At 43.4% G+C, this 17,713-nt stretch overlaps 1 pseudogene; it reads right to left on the bottom strand.

Moving 5' to 3' along the window:
- Positions 1 to 3,071: 3,071 nt before the first annotated feature.
- Positions 3,072 to 17,108, bottom strand: LOC133140476 (uncharacterized; annotated as a pseudogene).
- Positions 17,109 to 17,713: the final 605 nt, after the last annotated feature.

Below are 17,713 nucleotides of genomic sequence, written 5' to 3'. Positions count from 1 at the left end.
CACATATTGCATTAAACACCTTAAAATTCACATCATTAAAATCAGACATACAAGTGGCTGAGGGCGGCTACTAACTCATCACATAAGCCAATGACACAGTGACTGACTCTCATAGACCGGCAACTCTCTCACCTGGACTGAGCAACCCAATCTCCTAGACTAGCAACTCTAGCTTAGAGTAGCAACCCACCTGCCTAAACTAGCAAACCACTCTCCTAGACTATCAACACTGGCTGGTGTTAACAAGCATAAAGTTCCAAAGATTTCAGAATGAAGATGGTTCATTTCCACCAAGAAGGAGAAGGCTAAAACTACCTATTTCCACTGTCAGAAATATTATTAGAAAATGGAAGATAAATGGAACAGTTGAAGTCAAGGGAAGGTCTCGACGACCAAAAATTATTTAACATAAAATGGCCTGAGACCTGGTGAGAAATGCTCAGAAGAACCCACACATCACTGCAAAAGAGCTGCAAAAGAGTAACAGACACAGCTGTTCACAGGACAACAATACAATGTACTTCAAACAACAAAGACCTACATGGCAGAGTTGCCAGAAAGAACCATCTCAACACAAAATTAAGCATCTGAAATATGCAAAAGAAAACAATGAGAAGCCTGAAGCCATTTGGAACAATGTTTTTGGACTGACAAAACCAAAATTTGGCCACCACCAAAGAAGGTATGTTTGGAGAAAAAAAGGATGAAGCCTTTGTAGAGAAGAACACCTTGGCAACTTTTAATCATGGATGTGGATCCATTGTGCTTTGGGGTTGTGTGACAGCTGGGGGCACAGGAAATACTGTGCGGGTGGAAGGAAGAATGGATTCCACCAAATATCAAGAGATTCTTAAGTCTAATGTTCGAAGGTCAGTCCAGACATTCAAGTTAAAGAGAGGTTAGGTATTCCCGCAAGACAATGATCCAAAGCATACTTCGAAAGCATTCCTTGAAACCAAACAAAGTACCTGCAGGAAAGACGGAAGTCCCAAGACATGATTATTGAAAATCTGGGGAGAGATCTCAAACATGCCTTGCATGTAATAATAATAATAAACTTTATTTATAAAGCACATTTAAAACAACCATGGTTGACCAAAGTGCTGTACAAAACCAGGCAATAAAATTAAAAATGAAATGAAATGAAATGAAATGAAATGAAATGAAATACATGTACATTATCTGGATTCCCCATTTATGTCTGACATAAAGGCCTCACTAAAAAGGTGGGTTTTTAACAAGGATTTAAAAACATCTATGTTTTGGGCAGATTTAATATGTGGTGGTAGGCTGTTCCACAACCTGGGGCCAGCTACCTCAAAGGCCCGGTCACCCCTCCTAGCTCTCCTCAACATAGGGACATCCAAAAGTTGCTGATTGCATGATCTAAGTGATCTAGCTGGGGTATACATATTGAGGAGTTCAGACAAGTACGTAGGTGCTAGACCATTCATTGCCTTAAAAACAAATAATAACATTTTAAAATGTATTCTGTAACGGACAGGAAGCCAATGTAGGTGTAAAACCCAACGCTAACCCAACGACGGAATTTAGCGAGGGCTGAAGGTATCAGCGTGCTCGTCCTTCTGGTGTTGCTGAAAGAATACTAATAGGGTTAAAAAGTAGTGGCCCCTATGCAGACAGTCTAGATCAGCCAATAAACAAACCACGATACAAAGGCAGTAGTACCACTCTGCCTTCCGCTCTTTACTGGTCCGGGGCTGACCCAGAATCTCCACAATAGGGCCAATAGATTCACCTTCGTTTATCTGACTCCATTTTAGAATAATAATTTAGATTAGTTATCCACATTAGTGGATGTCGTATTTATAATTTTGACTTGATCGCTATAGGAATCCTGTACTGAGAAGAACTCGCTGAACAATCCTCTGCTGGTACCACCGCATGTCACATCGCGCGTAATGTGCACGTCTCACGAACTGACTAGCTATCTGTAGTCATTACAGAGGTCGCAGGAATAGCTACTCTCGGGTATATCTGTTTACAGCCTAGGGACCCAAGCAGACCAACATAGCTACGGCTGTGCTCGACATGAATGAACTACCAAGCGGAGGCGAGGGATTTACCAACATAGGTCTACGGGTGCTATACGCCGTGATACAGTAAGTGGAAATAATCATCCTCCCTAGACCAGTTCGAGGGGGTAAACCACGCATTCCCTGTGTAACATTAAGTGTCAGTAAGGAAAACCAAACAGATCAAGTTTTAACAATTTTATTTTACCAGGCAGGTTACATACACGTAATTGCATACTAGTTCCAAATAAAAACATTACAATGCAAACCAAATTACGGAGTCTTAAACGTCATACCTGGTAATAAAAGCTACATACGGGAGTCTGGCTACAGATCCCCTGTACGTAGAAACTACGTGCACGGAGTGCACGGGAGGCTGATTGCATTCTCCCAGATTGCTTAGTTTGCTGTCCTTAAATCCAAATTCTGGCCTTTGATGTTCACCCATCTGTAATTTGGAGCCACGCCTCCCCAGGAAGCGCAGGGGGGTTGAGGCACATGGCTTTCACTGGGGCAGAGCTCCACACAGCTTCTCCTGGTTCGTTATGATGTACAGGGTTTGCTGTTGCAGAAATAAAATCATTGCACCAGTCGCACTGAAACAATCAGAATAATACCAAACATGAATATTATCTAAACTGACTTTGTCATGAAACATCCAATGCTGTACACATCATTTAGTGACTGAGTCAAGAGGGAGAGTAATAAAGGGTTCAGGAGAAGGTCGGGCCTGACAGGCCGTGCCCTCTGAAACCTTCCAGTGCCGTAAAGAATGTTGCCCTGTCGTAAGAGTTTTACGACTGGAGGCCTGAGTCTTCCCCCACAGGCTCCTGCCCGTATGGGTGTGGAGATAAGGGGGGGGTTCATGATGCATGCTCCTAAATTACTTTACAGCCACATATTCCACGATACCAGAGGAAGCCAGCAAGCTGACCAGCCCTGAGTGATAATGCCAGATGTCGGCCTTACAGATTCCTCTCTTGACCCCATGGGGCAAACAAAACACACTCCCAAGGGGTCACTATGAAGGCCGTGGCTGTGTATGTAATTCCCTGCGGCTTGGGGTCTCAGTCCCGACATTGTCGGCAGCTGCAGGGGCTGAGCACCAAAGCAGCATGGGTAAAGGAGCTTAATAGGAGGATGATAATTTTGGTGATGACGGACCCTCAGAACACCCAGTCCCACCAGTCCCACCATGTGTAGGCGTCCTGAGCAGAGCTGGTAGAAGAGCCAGCCCTGGACGACCTGTTGCACCAGGTCCGTTAGGTCAGTCAGAGACCACGCACACTGTCCAAAAGAGTGTCTTTCCACCACAGAGAGACGTCCACCTCCAGCGGAATTCTCCTCAGAACGCAGATCTGACCCCTTGTGAAGTCCTCAATCACTTCCAGTTGGTGAAGTGACTTGCTGGACAGGTCAGACCTCCACCTGTGAAGGAACTCATCTCGCTGGTGATGTACTACTGTGGGTGAGACACCTGGATGATTTCAGCATGGCCATCCAAAAACTGAACACTAATACCTCTGGTGTCATAATGGGAAAAAGATGGTTACGCATATAGATCATAGCAGGATGTTTCATGACAATCAGTGCGAGTGGTGAATATGGCTTCTATGCCCCTTATAGTGATATCCACCAATATGGTGATTTAATTTATATACCTGATTCTGCACTACTATGCGAGTTGAGCATATGGTAGTGGAATTTGGATAGACCAGGTTTGGGTAAATCAAAAGAAAGAAAACTAAGAATCCGATACAACCGGTACAGTTATTTACAACAAACATATAAACATTACATACATACATAAATGCTGTGGGTAATGAATATTTTCCCTTTGTTCTGACACAATTTACCTATGCCAGTCTAAGGCTTCAATGAGCTCCCTTAAGACATGCCTAGGAGACGTGTGCAGACAAAGGTCCAGAATATCTTGTATGATAGCAGTAAGCAAATCCTCAGCATATGTTCTGCAGGCTAAGTCACGCTCGATGGTACGGGTCTGATGAAAAAGGAAATGGCTGATAGAATTGAAGCGCCTGCGCTCCAATTCTTACTGATTGGAATATATTTTTATTGACAATTGATTATGTTTGAAACCAGTGATCAGCTGGTTTACCAAACATGCTGAAAATTAGGATTATCAATTATCCTATAAATATTTGGACGACAAGTCTAAATACTCAGAAACGAAATCATTGAGTCGTGCCTATAGCCATGCATACGTTTGTACAACACTGCAGTATGTTGCATAGAGAATGCTAACAGAACACTGGAAAGTATATATCTCACATGCACCATTACAAGATTTATAATTCAGTTATTTTACTTTTAAAAATAAACATTTATTCGGGGTGAATATCTGCATAAATCCAGATATCCAATCAAGAATTGATCCTAAACAAAGAGATCAAAACATAACAAATTATACACTTCATTTGGAGTGCAGGTTCACTGTTCTAAAGACAAGTGACATAATAGGTGACAGACAAAGTGGGGGAGGAAAAACAACAATCAAGGAGACAACAGTGGAGAGCTAGGAGGGAATGACCCATAAGCCAGTCTTTGCCAAAAATGACCCCCCTTATGAAGTTTTAATGCCCAGGGAATAAAACAAGAGAAGAAATTGCTTCTACTCATTATTTTTAAATTTGCTTAAGCATTTTCCATTTGGAACACCTTCTTCCAAAATATAAGCCAATTTATTTCCCCTAGGTTATAAATACCTCTCTGGTCGTAAACGTCTTCCCCAGCAGTGACAGATAATGCTGGCCACTGTTAGGTCAGTAAACTTTAAGGGTTAATTTTTGTCATTGACTGGTTTATCTGTGGTCTAGGAAATATTCTAATATATATTTTGTGTTAGTGGGAGAAACCACACAAACATACAATTAGATTTAGGTACACACATGCCTCAGTTAATCTAACTGGCACCCAAGTAAGTATGTTAGTTTTCCTAACATTTCCTAAATGGCATGCAAAGACGTGCAGTATACCGTATTATAATATAAATCCTCTGCATTCACAGTGGTGGAGTTAAATCACACAAAGTGAAACAGAGGAAACAATATGGTGCACCAAGATGCACTATACGTTTGGCCTATGCCTATATATAATTAAATTTATCCAATAGGACAAATTATATAATCAGGGATTTCATCCTGTTTTACTACAGATGTATCCCCCCTAGGGCAAAGCCTATGTGACATCTATTACAGAGCATTTGGTAGATTTAATTTTACACATGTCTATACCAAATGTCCCACAAACTATAGCCTATGTATTTAATTACAAGTATACAACTGTTACTGATACAGGTAGCACAGGCCAGAGGACTCAGTTTCCAGCAGCTCAGAAAGACAGAAATTCTGTGAGGTGACACCCGACACCAGTCTCAGAGGTCTGGCAGAGGCCCCACATGCAGCTGATTCCCCAACCTTGTAGCAGCGCATCAGAGGGGTGGAGACTTGTATCTGCTGTGGCACCCAGCGGCCCTGTGACGTAACATCAGGCCCAGTACACAGAGGTATAGTGACCACCGGTACAGGCCTCCCAAACTCTGTTTCTAGAGCTGGAACTTAGAACCTAGGCTATGCTCCTGACTCAGCAGTCAGTCGCAACTTATAATTATACACTTAAATAAGATGGAGACGCTTGCCACCTTTAACAGAGCTCAAACTTACTCCACAAGTAATATATATATGTGCATGTTGTCATGTTGCACATCTACGGGCAGCCATCAAAAATACTACTCATATACTTCCAATTGCGACATGCTTGTTTCTAAAACCGTTCCTACTGTAGCCTATTTGCTGTTTAAGCTAATAGCCACAGTCACACAGCACAGTTACAAAAACATGCATACCACCATTTCTCTCTCTCTGCCCTCTACTATGATCGCGCTACATACCCTGAGGGGTAGTAACCTGCAAATATGGCTGGTTTCTACGGTCCCAGTCCTGTCCGGGATATGTCGATCCCCTACACAGTATTCATGCAGCAAAATAACACAACTTTCCCTAACATTACTGATACAAAGAAACCATGCTACTCACCACACCAAGGATCGCAAAACCAGATGGAAGAAAAACCACACACCCGGGGTAACGGGTATCATGCCGGGTTGCACAACACCACCAGAAGGAGCAAACTTCAGACACCTCATCCCTTGTAAGCCTCAAATCTTACATTGGATGAAAGCAGATCACGTCGGCAGACGAATCTGACATGAATGGAATTAGATCACGTCGGGGTCACCAACTGTAAAACCCAACGCTAACCCAACGACGGAATTTAGCGAGGGCTGAAGGTATCAGCGTGCTCGTCCTTCTGGTGTTGCTGAAAGAATACTAATAGGGTTAAAAAGTAGTGGCCCCTATGCAGACAGTCTAGATCAGCCAATAAACAAACCACGATACAAAGGCAGTAGTACCACTCTGCCTTCCGCTCTTTACTGGTCCGGGGCTGACCCAGAATCTCCACAATAGGGCCAATAGATTCACCTTCGTTTATCTGACTCCATTTTAGAATAATAATTTAGATTAGTTATCCACATTAGTGGATGTCGTATTTATAATTTTGACTTGATCGCTATAGGAATCCTGTACTGAGAAGAACTCGCTGAACAATCCTCTGCTGGTACCACCGCATGTCACATCGCGCGTAATGTGCACGTCTCACGAACTGACTAGCTATCTGTAGTCATTACAGAGGTCGCAGGAATAGCTACTCTCGGGTATATCTGTTTACAGCCTAGGGACCCAAGCAGACCAACATAGCTACGGCTGTGCTCGACATGAATGAACTACCAAGCGGAGGCGAGGGATTTACCAACATAGGTCTACGGGTGCTATACGCCGTGATACAGTAAGTGGAAATAATCATCCTCCCTAGACCAGTTCGAGGGGGTAAACCACGCATTCCCTGTGTAACATTAAGTGTCAGTAAGGAAAACCAAACAGATCAAGTTTTAACAATTTTATTTTACCAGGCAGGTTACATACACGTAATTGCATACTAGTTCCAAATAAAAACATTACAATGCAAACCAAATTACGGAGTCTTAAACGTCATACCTGGTAATAAAAGCTACATACGGGAGTCTGGCTACAGATCCCCTGTACGTAGAAACTACGTGCACGGAGTGCACGGGAGGCTGATTGCATTCTCCCAGATTGCTTAGTTTGCTGTCCTTAAATCCAAATTCTGGCCTTTGATGTTCACCCATCTGTAATTTGGAGCCACGCCTCCCCAGGAAGCGCAGGGGGGTTGAGGCACATGGCTTTCACTGGGGCAGAGCTCCACACAGCTTCTCCTGGTTCGTTATGATGTACAGGGTTTGCTGTTGCAGAAATAAAATCATTGCACCAGTCGCACTGAAACAATCAGAATAATACCAAACATGAATATTATCTAAACTGACTTTGTCATGAAACATCCAATGCTGTACACATCATTTAGTGACTGAGTCAAGAGGGAGAGTAATAAAGGGTTCAGGAGAAGGTCGGGCCTGACAGGCCGTGCCCTCTGAAACCTTCCAGTGCCGTAAAGAATGTTGCCCTGTCGTAAGAGTTTTACGACTGGAGGCCTGAGTCTTCCCCCACAGGCTCCTGCCCGTATGGGTGTGGAGATAAGGGGGGGGTTCATGATGCATGCTCCTAAATTACTTTACAGCCACATATTCCACGATACCAGAGGAAGCCAGCAAGCTGACCAGCCCTGAGTGATAATGCCAGATGTCGGCCTTACATAGGGATGACAGTGCTGGTGTAATATGTTCCCGTTTCTTTTTGCCAGTCAGAAGGCGGGCAGCAGCGTTCTGCACTAGCTGCAGACGGCAGAGAGAGGACTGGTCTAAGCCTATATATAGAGAATTGCAGTAGTCCAGCCAAGATGTTATAAAAGCATGGACCACTCTTTCCAAATCTTTTTGAGAAAGATAGGCCTTGACCTTGGCTATTTGTCTTAACTGAAAAAAGGCAGCTTCGACAACAGCACTAATTTGCTTCTCGAGTTTAAAGGCACTGTCAAAGGTGAAACCAAGGCTTTTCGCAGCAAGAACATTTTTGGGGGCCAGGGGGCCCAAAGCACCAACAATGTCCTCCAATTGAGCTGGATGTCCAAACATAATTACCTCTATCTTATTTTCATTTAAATGCAGGAAGTTAGCATCCATCCAGTTTTTTAAGTCTTTGAGACATGCAAGTAAAAGCTGCAGTGATTTCTTGCATTGAGATTTTACAGGTAAGTAAATCTGTACATCATCAGCATAGCAATGGAAAGAAAGGTTATGCTTCCTGAAAATTGACCCCAGGGGCAGCATATATAAAGAAAATAATATAGGACCTAGAATAGAGCCCTGGGGGACTCCACAAGTGAGTGGGGCTGTATCTGAGGAGTAATCTCCCACATGGACAGAGAAACTCCTGTCCAATAGGTACGACCGAAACCACTCCAAGGCAGCCCCCTTAATACCCACACAGTGTTCAAGGCGAGATAAAAGAATCTCATGATTCACTGTGTCAAATGCTGCTGTCAAGTCTAAGAGCACCAGGATAGCAGGCTCACCAGAGTCTGTAGTTATTATCAGATCATTAAAAACTCGTAAAAGGGCAGTTTCAGTACTGTGCCGAGGTTTAAAACCATTTTTCATTTTTATCTAAAAATGATTGTAACTGAATAAAAACTGCTTTCTCCAATACTTTAGACAAAAAAGGTAACTTGGAGATAGGCCTAAAGTTAGAGAGAACCGAGGGGTCAAGATTTTTCTTTTTGAGCAGTGGTTGCACTACAGCATGTTTGAATGCAGCTGGGACACATCCTGAACTGAGACAGGTATTGATTAGCAATAATACGCTAGCACCAACTGAAGCAAAAACTTCTTTGAGAAGACGAGAGGGGATGCTGTCTGAGGGGCAATATGTAGGCCGCAGATGCTTAATTATATCTGAGAGCGAAGGGAGGTATATAGGCTCAAACTGGTCAAAAATGGCAGAGCACAGAGATGGAGCAGGGTCAATGGTAACACTCAATGTGTTAACACTCGTGTGGGCTAGCCTAAGAGTAGAGACCTTCTCAATGAAAAATTTAAGAAAATTTTCACAGAGTGTGGGTGAAGATATGATGGGGGATACATCACGGGGGTTAATAAGGGAATTAAAAACATTAAAAAGAACCCGAGGCTTGTGGGTGTTTTTGGAGACTAAGGTAGATATATACTCTGTTTTGGCAGTTTTAACAGCTCTCTGGTATTCTGATAGGCAACTACGCAGGATTTCTAGAGAGACATGGAGTTTATCCTTTTTCCACTTTCTCTCAGCGCGCCTGCAAGCACGCCTGAGAGAACGAGTGGAATCATTAAGCCACGGCTCTGAAAGTGCTTTGGTGCGTCTAAGCCTAAAAGGAGCAACAGAATCCAGTATTTCAGAACATGTAAAATCAAACATGGAGATAAGCTCCTCAGCACTGAGAGCACAGTTCGCATCCAGTGCACAAATCGAGGAGACGCTGAAAATATCAGAGAACTGTGATGCGGTTGACTGGTTGATCGAGCGCAAACGGCGTGCGGAGACGCGTGATTTGATTCCCGAGCAAGGGATAGAAGATGTAAACAGGACAGGTAAATGGTCTGAGATACATGCTGTTGTACAGATTTCATTTACAGAAACAGATAGACCAAACGATAAGACAAGATCCAATGTGTGTCCCTTTTCATCTGTCGGGCCAGATACAGATTGGATGAGATTAAAAGAATCAATTAAGTGCAGAAATTCCCTGGTTAAAGGTCTTGATTCACAGCACACATGGACATTAAAATCACCTAAAATTAAAATATGGTCATGTAGGCCAAAGAATATTTCTGAGCTAGAGGTGTTCTACCAAGAAGAATTGGGAAAATTTCCAAAAGCAAGAATTGAAAGACTCTTAGCTTGCTACATGAAGCATTTACAAGCAGTTATAGTTGCCTGAGGAGGAGTTACAAAGTACAAACTGACAAGACCTTTTTTCAAATGTATTAACACTGTATGTTAAAGCCCTTGTTTAACATTAGTATCGTGTTACATCAGTAGTCCAAGTCAATCGCCACCCTAGAGAGTGTGTTACCAGGCTACAATAGGGAGTAGCCAGTCTAGGAGGGTAGGTTGCTAGTCTAGGCAGGAGTGGTCGCTAGTCTAGCCAGTGTTGATAGTCTAGGAGAGTGGTTTGCTAGTTTAGGCAGGTAGGTTGGTAGTCTCAGCTAGAGTTGCTAGTTTAGGAGATTGGGTTGCTTAGTCCAGGCGAGAGAGTTGCCGGTCTATGAGAGTCAGTAGCCAGGCATGTACACTGTCTCTCGTTCAACACTGCCGGGCTCATCAGTCACTGTATCATTGGCTTACGCAATAAGTAAGTAGCCACCCTCAGCCACTCATAGGTGGGTGGATGGAGCTGTAGGCTGGGCGGTGGTTGGATGGAGGTAGTCTGGGAAGTGGCTCTAGGTGGGGAGAGGCTGGGTGGGTGGGTGGTGGGCCGCAGCCCTTATTCTTCCCCCTCAGAGAGACAGCAGCAGCAGAGGGAGCTCTTCAGGGCTTTCCAAACCCTGTCGAAGAATGCAGTGCCCTCTTATTCCCCCGCTCTGAGAAAGACAGGAGTGTCCCCGTATGAATACCATCAATTAAAGTGTAATCAAATGCTTTGGGAAAACCAATCTGAGCCATTTTAGTCAGGCAACTATCTGTTCCAGTATTCACTGTTCTTTACATTATGTGAAGCAATTAAGTTTGAGAATAGTCAATTAGCTAAGTTAAATAATCATTCAGGGCTTAGAGAGCGTTTTCTGGATTCCAACTGATCACATGATTTCTGGATTTAATTGAGCTGGGGGTACTAATTGAATATGTATATGTCCACAGAGAATTTAAAAGGAAAACATTTTCAGCATTTCCCATCCAGAGCACATTATCAGTGAGACTCACTCTGTGGGGGGACCCCAGGCCTGTTAACGTCCACATCTCCCAGTGGCCCCTTCTGCTCATCCACAGCACACTGTAGCAATACGGCACGGTAGAGGACATTCACACACCACCAAATTCAGGGTTCCGCCTCAACCATGTTCATAAATGCAAGCGCTGCGCTTGGTTTGTTTCTGATGTGACACTGCATCGTAATCAGCGCAATGCACCGGGAAATCTGCCACCATATACACGGAGTACCTGACTAGACATCGCCCTCGAGTGTGCTATGTTCAGGCAGGTACCTAAGCACGTCTAATATTTTATAAAATTCACATTCCTAAAAAATGTTTGATCACGTGATCACGATTAAACTACCACCTCTGCCTCATTTTGAGTCCTGAAATTGATCAACTAAATACAAACAGTACATTTGAGTATTGATTATTTTGCAGTTTACTGCACGATAGTGGTTTTATGTTCATCTTTAAAAATCATTATGAAGCACATTTAAGGTATTAGTTTCCCAGAGTGAAAGTGCTGAGTGTGTTACTTACTGCATCCTGCATCTCCTCTTCAGTGTCACCCTGCTGTTCCTCTGGTGTTACCTCCAGGGTCTCTGTGGACCCACTGAGGTCCTCTTCAGTGTCACCCTGCTGTTCCTCTGGTGTTACCTCCAGGCTCTCTGTGGACCCACTCAGGTCCTCTTCAGTGTCACCCTGCTGTTCCTCTAGTGTTACCTCCAGGCTCTCTGTGGACCCACTGAGGTCCTCTTCTCCTGGCCCCATCACTGCTATGCCAGGGACAACAGGCTCCACAGGGGAGAGCTGGCTGGAGGCTTCAGTGTCTGCCGTGGTGATGGTGGAGGTGCCCTGGGTCTCCTGTAGGCCGGTCACATGATCACTTTAATCATTTAGCCGGTTCTACAGAGCGACTTCAACATACTTTACAAACATGCCATTATTGCAGATATATATTTCATTCAGCAGTTCAGATTAAGGACCTTACTCAAGGGTAGAAGAGCAGCATTTCACCTGGGATACAAAGCTGCATTGTTTCTGTTACAAGCCCAGGTTCAACCATTACACTATATATACCGCTGGCCTGAATATTCAACTGAATGTTCAGAATTAGATGCCATAATCTGTCACTGCATTTGTCTCCACTTGGTTGTTGCTACTTTATCTGGATCACACTACACTACACTTCCATGGAGAATACTGAAACACACTCAATCATTATGAAATGAATTATATGAAAATGAAAGCACAGTGTACAGTACCTGGGGGCAGCCTTTGAGGTTATTGATAATTAATTGTGGGCGGCCTGTAGTGTAGTGGTTAAGGTAAATGACTGGAACACGCAAGGTCAGTTGTTTCTAATCCCTGTGTAGCCACAATAAGATCCACACAGCCGTTGAGCCCTTGAGCAAGGCTGCATTGCTCCAGGGGAGGATTGTCTCCTGCTTAGTCTAATCAACTGTACATTGCTCTGGATAAGAGCATCTGCCAAATGCCAATAATGTAATGTAATGTACTTACTCCATCCTGCATGCAGCACAGGCACCACCGTGCCGACAGCCATGCTGCTCAGCAGCCTCGTGTCCGTCTTGTCTCTGGCCCCGTCTCGGGCACCACCCTCGTCCGTTATCACCTGGAACAGGCTGTCGTGAGCCCCGGACCCCGTGCCGAGCTCAGACCTCACGTTCCCACGAGGAGGTGTCTCGGGGACGAACTCTCTTTTCCTTTATGTACTTTCGAACGTCCTGGAGAACTGGTAAGTTCTACTGAACTTCCAGCCCAGTCTCGAAGTGAAGTGGTGCGATGCAACGCTGTTATATGATCTCCTGTATTCACTTTATTCCTCTAAAAGACCCTTTCTTTATTAATTCACCCTCTCTCAGATATGATTATAGTCAGATATACTTTATTATATCAAAAGAATAGAGTTATACAGCTCACAGGTTAAATATCATCTTTCAGTTTGCTAATCACATACATTGCTTTATATTCTTTCAACCGTATACCGGTGCCTTTACGTCATTCACATAAGGTTCATATAACCCCTTTCCTTTTCCTAATTCACCTTTCCACCAGATGTTAATATCAAGATACACCCTTCAAATATCCATCCACCCTAAAACTTCTCTACTTTTTTCCTACATTATATAGTATCTTACTGAAAAATAAAAGACATAAAAATGAAAGGAACGTTGAACTTCTATGTGCTACTTTTCCTACTTTTACAAGTAATATAGATTATAATTACCACTCAAGCTTGATTATAGTTGTTCTGCGTTGCTCTTTCTTCAACAGCCCGTAGATATCTTGTTAAGTGAAATTCTAAGAGGCTTTTCTAACGTATAAAAGCTCACTCCTTATATATCTTGAACTTGAATAGAAGTGTACTTATTTTGGTAAGACATTCATCCCGAAATATCCCCATTATACCGAGTGGGAAAACACTAGCTCTTATGCAACTTTTTTAATAAGCCTATTCATCACTGTTATCTGCCTCACTGTCATAGTCTCTCCTGGACTCTCTCCATATTTTGACTTCATACAAGCCAGCAGTAAGTACCTTCCACCAGCTCAATACATTCTTCAGGTGCTCTTTCTTGTGGCGCCTTCAGGAATCTACAAAGGACATCCAATTAATAGCCGAGTGTAATTCATCACCCAACTCCTCATACTCTTTCATTTCCCAATCGTCCACATTGTTTTCCTCATCTCTTTGCTTTAACCAGGCCTTATGCTCCTCCCCTGTAGGAGCAAGCCCACACTTCTCAACCAAGAATGTTATTATAGTTACCGTTTCTTTGAAAGCCAGACCAATCACTCGTTCAGCATGTTGAGTCTCCTCCAAGGTCATGCTGGAACACATTCTACGCATGGCCTCAGTCAGACCTCTAGCCTTGCTCTCTAGTACTCTAAATCTAAGTCCTCTGACTTCAGACTCCTCAGTGTCCATAAACGGTTGTACATTTGTTTTGAACCACATATTTTTCCTCTTACGGGCGTGCTTACTACCACCCCACTGGCGTGTGTGAGGGGTTAACAATGCATTCCTGCCTAACCCATCTTCTGTCAATCTCTCATCAGGCGGGCCTAGGGCCGGGTCCTCAACACCACCACCACGTCTGGCAGCGGCTGTGGATGTGAGGTGGGCTGGTATGCCAGCTCGTGCAGGATGTCCTTCAAGGCCCGCTGGACAACGGTGCGGGCATCAAAAATGCCAGGAAATTTTAAATAAACAAACTCATAAAAGGGGGAGAATGCGCTGGGCGGGAAAATTCTGCCTGCAGGGTGAGAGAGAGAAAGCATGCTGAACCACGATCACAGAATAAGAACAGGGCAAGTTGTGAACAGGCAAATTAAAGACCTGCCCAGTAAGTAAGTAATTTTGCTTGCTCATAAAATGCTAATTGCTAAAAGACTGACATAAGACAAAGGTAAAAACTCTCGAGTACCACGATCCACTAAGGTACTTAGTATACATGTAATTTTCATTGATTACAGTAGAGTTAATCTGCCACACCAACATTACAAACCAAAATTACTGAGTGGGCCTTCAAGAACATTTCATTTCCAGGTTCCTCTGTAATGCACAGGAGAAGAATAGTTGGACATGCGCATGGACATACGTGTGCGCAGGGCTTTCAGGTCAGTGAGAGTGGCCTGGTGAGGGGTCTGGTCACAGGCTAGACGTGGGCTGAGGGGCCCCAGTCCCTGGTTCCCACAGACTCACAGGCTAGACGTGGGCTGAGGGGCCCCAGTCCCTGGTTCCCACAGACGCACAGGCTAGACGTGGGCTGAGGGGCCCCAGTCCCTGGTTCCCACAGACTCACAGGCTAGACGTGGGCTGAGGGGCCCCAGTCCCTGGTTCCCACAGACTCACAGGCTAGACGTGGGCTGAGGGGCCCCAGTCCCTGGTTCCCACAGACCTGTCTGCAGGCCCTCTCCATCTCCTGCAGCTTCAGCCGGATGTTCACCTCCCAAGTCTATGTTCAGGAGGCATCATAAGCCCAAAATCAGTGAGTGAGAGAACCATGAATTTACTGTTACTGCCCCTGTGTGTTAGTGTTATTAACCACTTTCTGTCCATACTCTGGTTACTGGTGATTCCACCATGGTCTGTGAGGTGTCCACAGGACCTACTTGGCAAGGTGCTATTTAAAGAGCATTTATTAGCCTCTTCTCACAAATTTGGAAAGCCAATCATGGTCACCCTGCAACCCTTATCATAACTGTTTTCGATATTGTAGAGTATGAGCACGTGCAGGAATTGCCAGGGATGTCACAAGAGACTGTCTTGTGAACCAGATTCCCCTTGTGGAGCCCTAAGTGCAGCCTTTTTACATCTGAACATGGTATGCGCTCAGCCCAGGTTCTTTTCCAGGTGAACCAGGCCATCCTCCCTGCCTGACTTTTCCATCTGGAATCTGAACACAAACAAAGGCCTCTGTGTTAATTCTCGTCCCTGCACGGCCCCAGCACAAACACTGTTGGACTGAAGTGAACTGAGCACAAAGTTTGCTAAAACAAGTCTTAATCCTTAATGGTGACAGTAACACATTTGTAACACAACATACATTTTAACAGAAGACCCACTGTGAAAACCAGCCTAAAGCTCATGCTATTCCCACATTTGATGATGCAGGTGTCAGTTGTCTGAGGGGAGGGGGGTGCACCATCATGATTTCTACACTAAGCTCAGGGCTAAAGGCAGGATCACTGTTTCACAATGGGCAACATTATTTTCAAACCCCACTGAGCGAAAGGCATTCTAAAAGTGTTAGTGGTACGAACCTTTCCTTGACGATATCTTGGTCCTCGGAAATGATCCATGCCTTCATGTCTTCGATCGTAACATAGCAGGGGATCAGACCACTCTCCCGTAGGTTCATGAAATCAGTCACAACCTCTTTCTGCAAACCACAATCACCCGTTGTGAACACAGCAACGCTGAATCAGAAAATCAGAAACTTTCTGATGTTTAAAATATCTCACCTGCTGTCTATACTTCGTCTTTCCCCAGCAAAGCACAAAAGACTGCATTACAGCACAGCGGCTATAGTGCAAAGTTGCTTTAGCCAGGCTAACTGAACAGTTTTGTCCTTTGGTTAATATAGGCCCACTTCTGGATATTTTGAAGGATTTGCACTTTGTCTTTCACTAAAGTACTTTGTCATCATTAGGATACATTTTCCAGTTATTTTGCACGATTTATCATACCATCAATCACCAGGAGCGTTTGTGTTGAGCTTATAGTCTACCCTTTTTTTTTTTTTTACATGTGCCTCACAGGAATTTGTGTTGACCAATACAAATTAATTACATTGACATATACACTCAGTGACCACTTTATTAGGTATTTATTCAACTTATTTTTATATATTTTATATATTTATCTTCTGCTTCTATAGCCCATTCACTTCGAGTTTCGACGGCGTTGCGCGTTTAGAGACCACAGACGTTCTTCTGCATACCACTGTTCTGAAATGGACTCTAAAGTCATCCACTGTGACGTCAAACGATGAGCTTGATTTTAAGAATTCTGTAAAAATTACGTAGCTCAGAATGTCAGAGGTGGCGACGTCACTGAGAGTTTCAAATGAAAATGTTTTCAAATAAAATTTAACCTTTTAGTAATTTAGCCAGCTAGAGTAGTTGTTTCACCATATAGGCCTACTTTTGCTAATTCTTCAGAGGGATAGGCCTACTCTTATTGGAATACACTTTCATGAAAATAACACGACTCACCTCTTTGCAGTAGCATCAATATAAGCAAATATGACAATCAAGAAGCTAGAATCCGAAAACCCTTACTTAAAAACAATTTAGGACTCACACGGATTAGATTATTAAATCAGTGGTTTTGAATAACAACATTCCTTATGGAAAATGGCCTCATGAACATTAACTTTTTCTGGTACTGTGTGTAGGCTAGGCTACAGTAAACAGTTTAACAGCATCTCCAGAAGTGAAAATGTAGGCTATTTAATGTAGGCCTAGAAAATGATTCCCGTCAGATAAAAAAAAGCTTGGTGAACATTACTTAATTTTGAAATGAATAACTTCAAAAATAAATAGCAAACCTCTCCGATTCTGGAATGAATTCCGTCGAACTGGGTTTCAATGTCCATATTGAATGCGTATCTTTATTAAAGCGTCGTGTATTAAATACTCACCAGAACTGTTCAAGCATTTCTTGTGTTTCGTATTTATTTATTGAATTTTGACATGCATCTACTGTGACGTCACAACCTGAGTCGATTTTTTAAATAAATTCTGGTGAAATTACGTATTTAACAGAAAATGACGTCGCAACGCAAAGCTGAATATAATTGTGCACAGGTAGGTTGGTCACATCTTTGGTCTTTCGACCATTACATATTATTTTAGGCATACATACAAATACCAGTAGTTCTCGAGCCAGGGGTGGGCAACTCCAGTCCTGGAGGGCTAGTGTGTAGTGTGCGCTGCCACCCTGGCTCAATCAGCAAATTAGCCATATGCACCATGACTTATTCATTCGTAAATGAGAGAACAATAAAATTCTACATTTATCAGCTGCTGTTTATATCACGGAATGTGGCTATAAACACATTATGTAAAGGATCGCGCTAATTAAATCATTAAGAGCAGTTCAAAATTAGTATAAAATCTAGAAACAGATATGGCCATCCCTGTCCTATATCGCTTGGTTACACCGTCGATTATCTTCCCACATAATGAGCAATGATCACAA

Source organism: Conger conger, chromosome 11 (genome assembly GCF_963514075.1).
Source record: "Conger conger chromosome 11, fConCon1.1, whole genome shotgun sequence".
NCBI lineage: Eukaryota > Metazoa > Chordata > Actinopteri > Anguilliformes > Congridae > Conger > Conger conger.
This window is presented reverse-complemented; position numbering and strand designations above follow the sequence as displayed.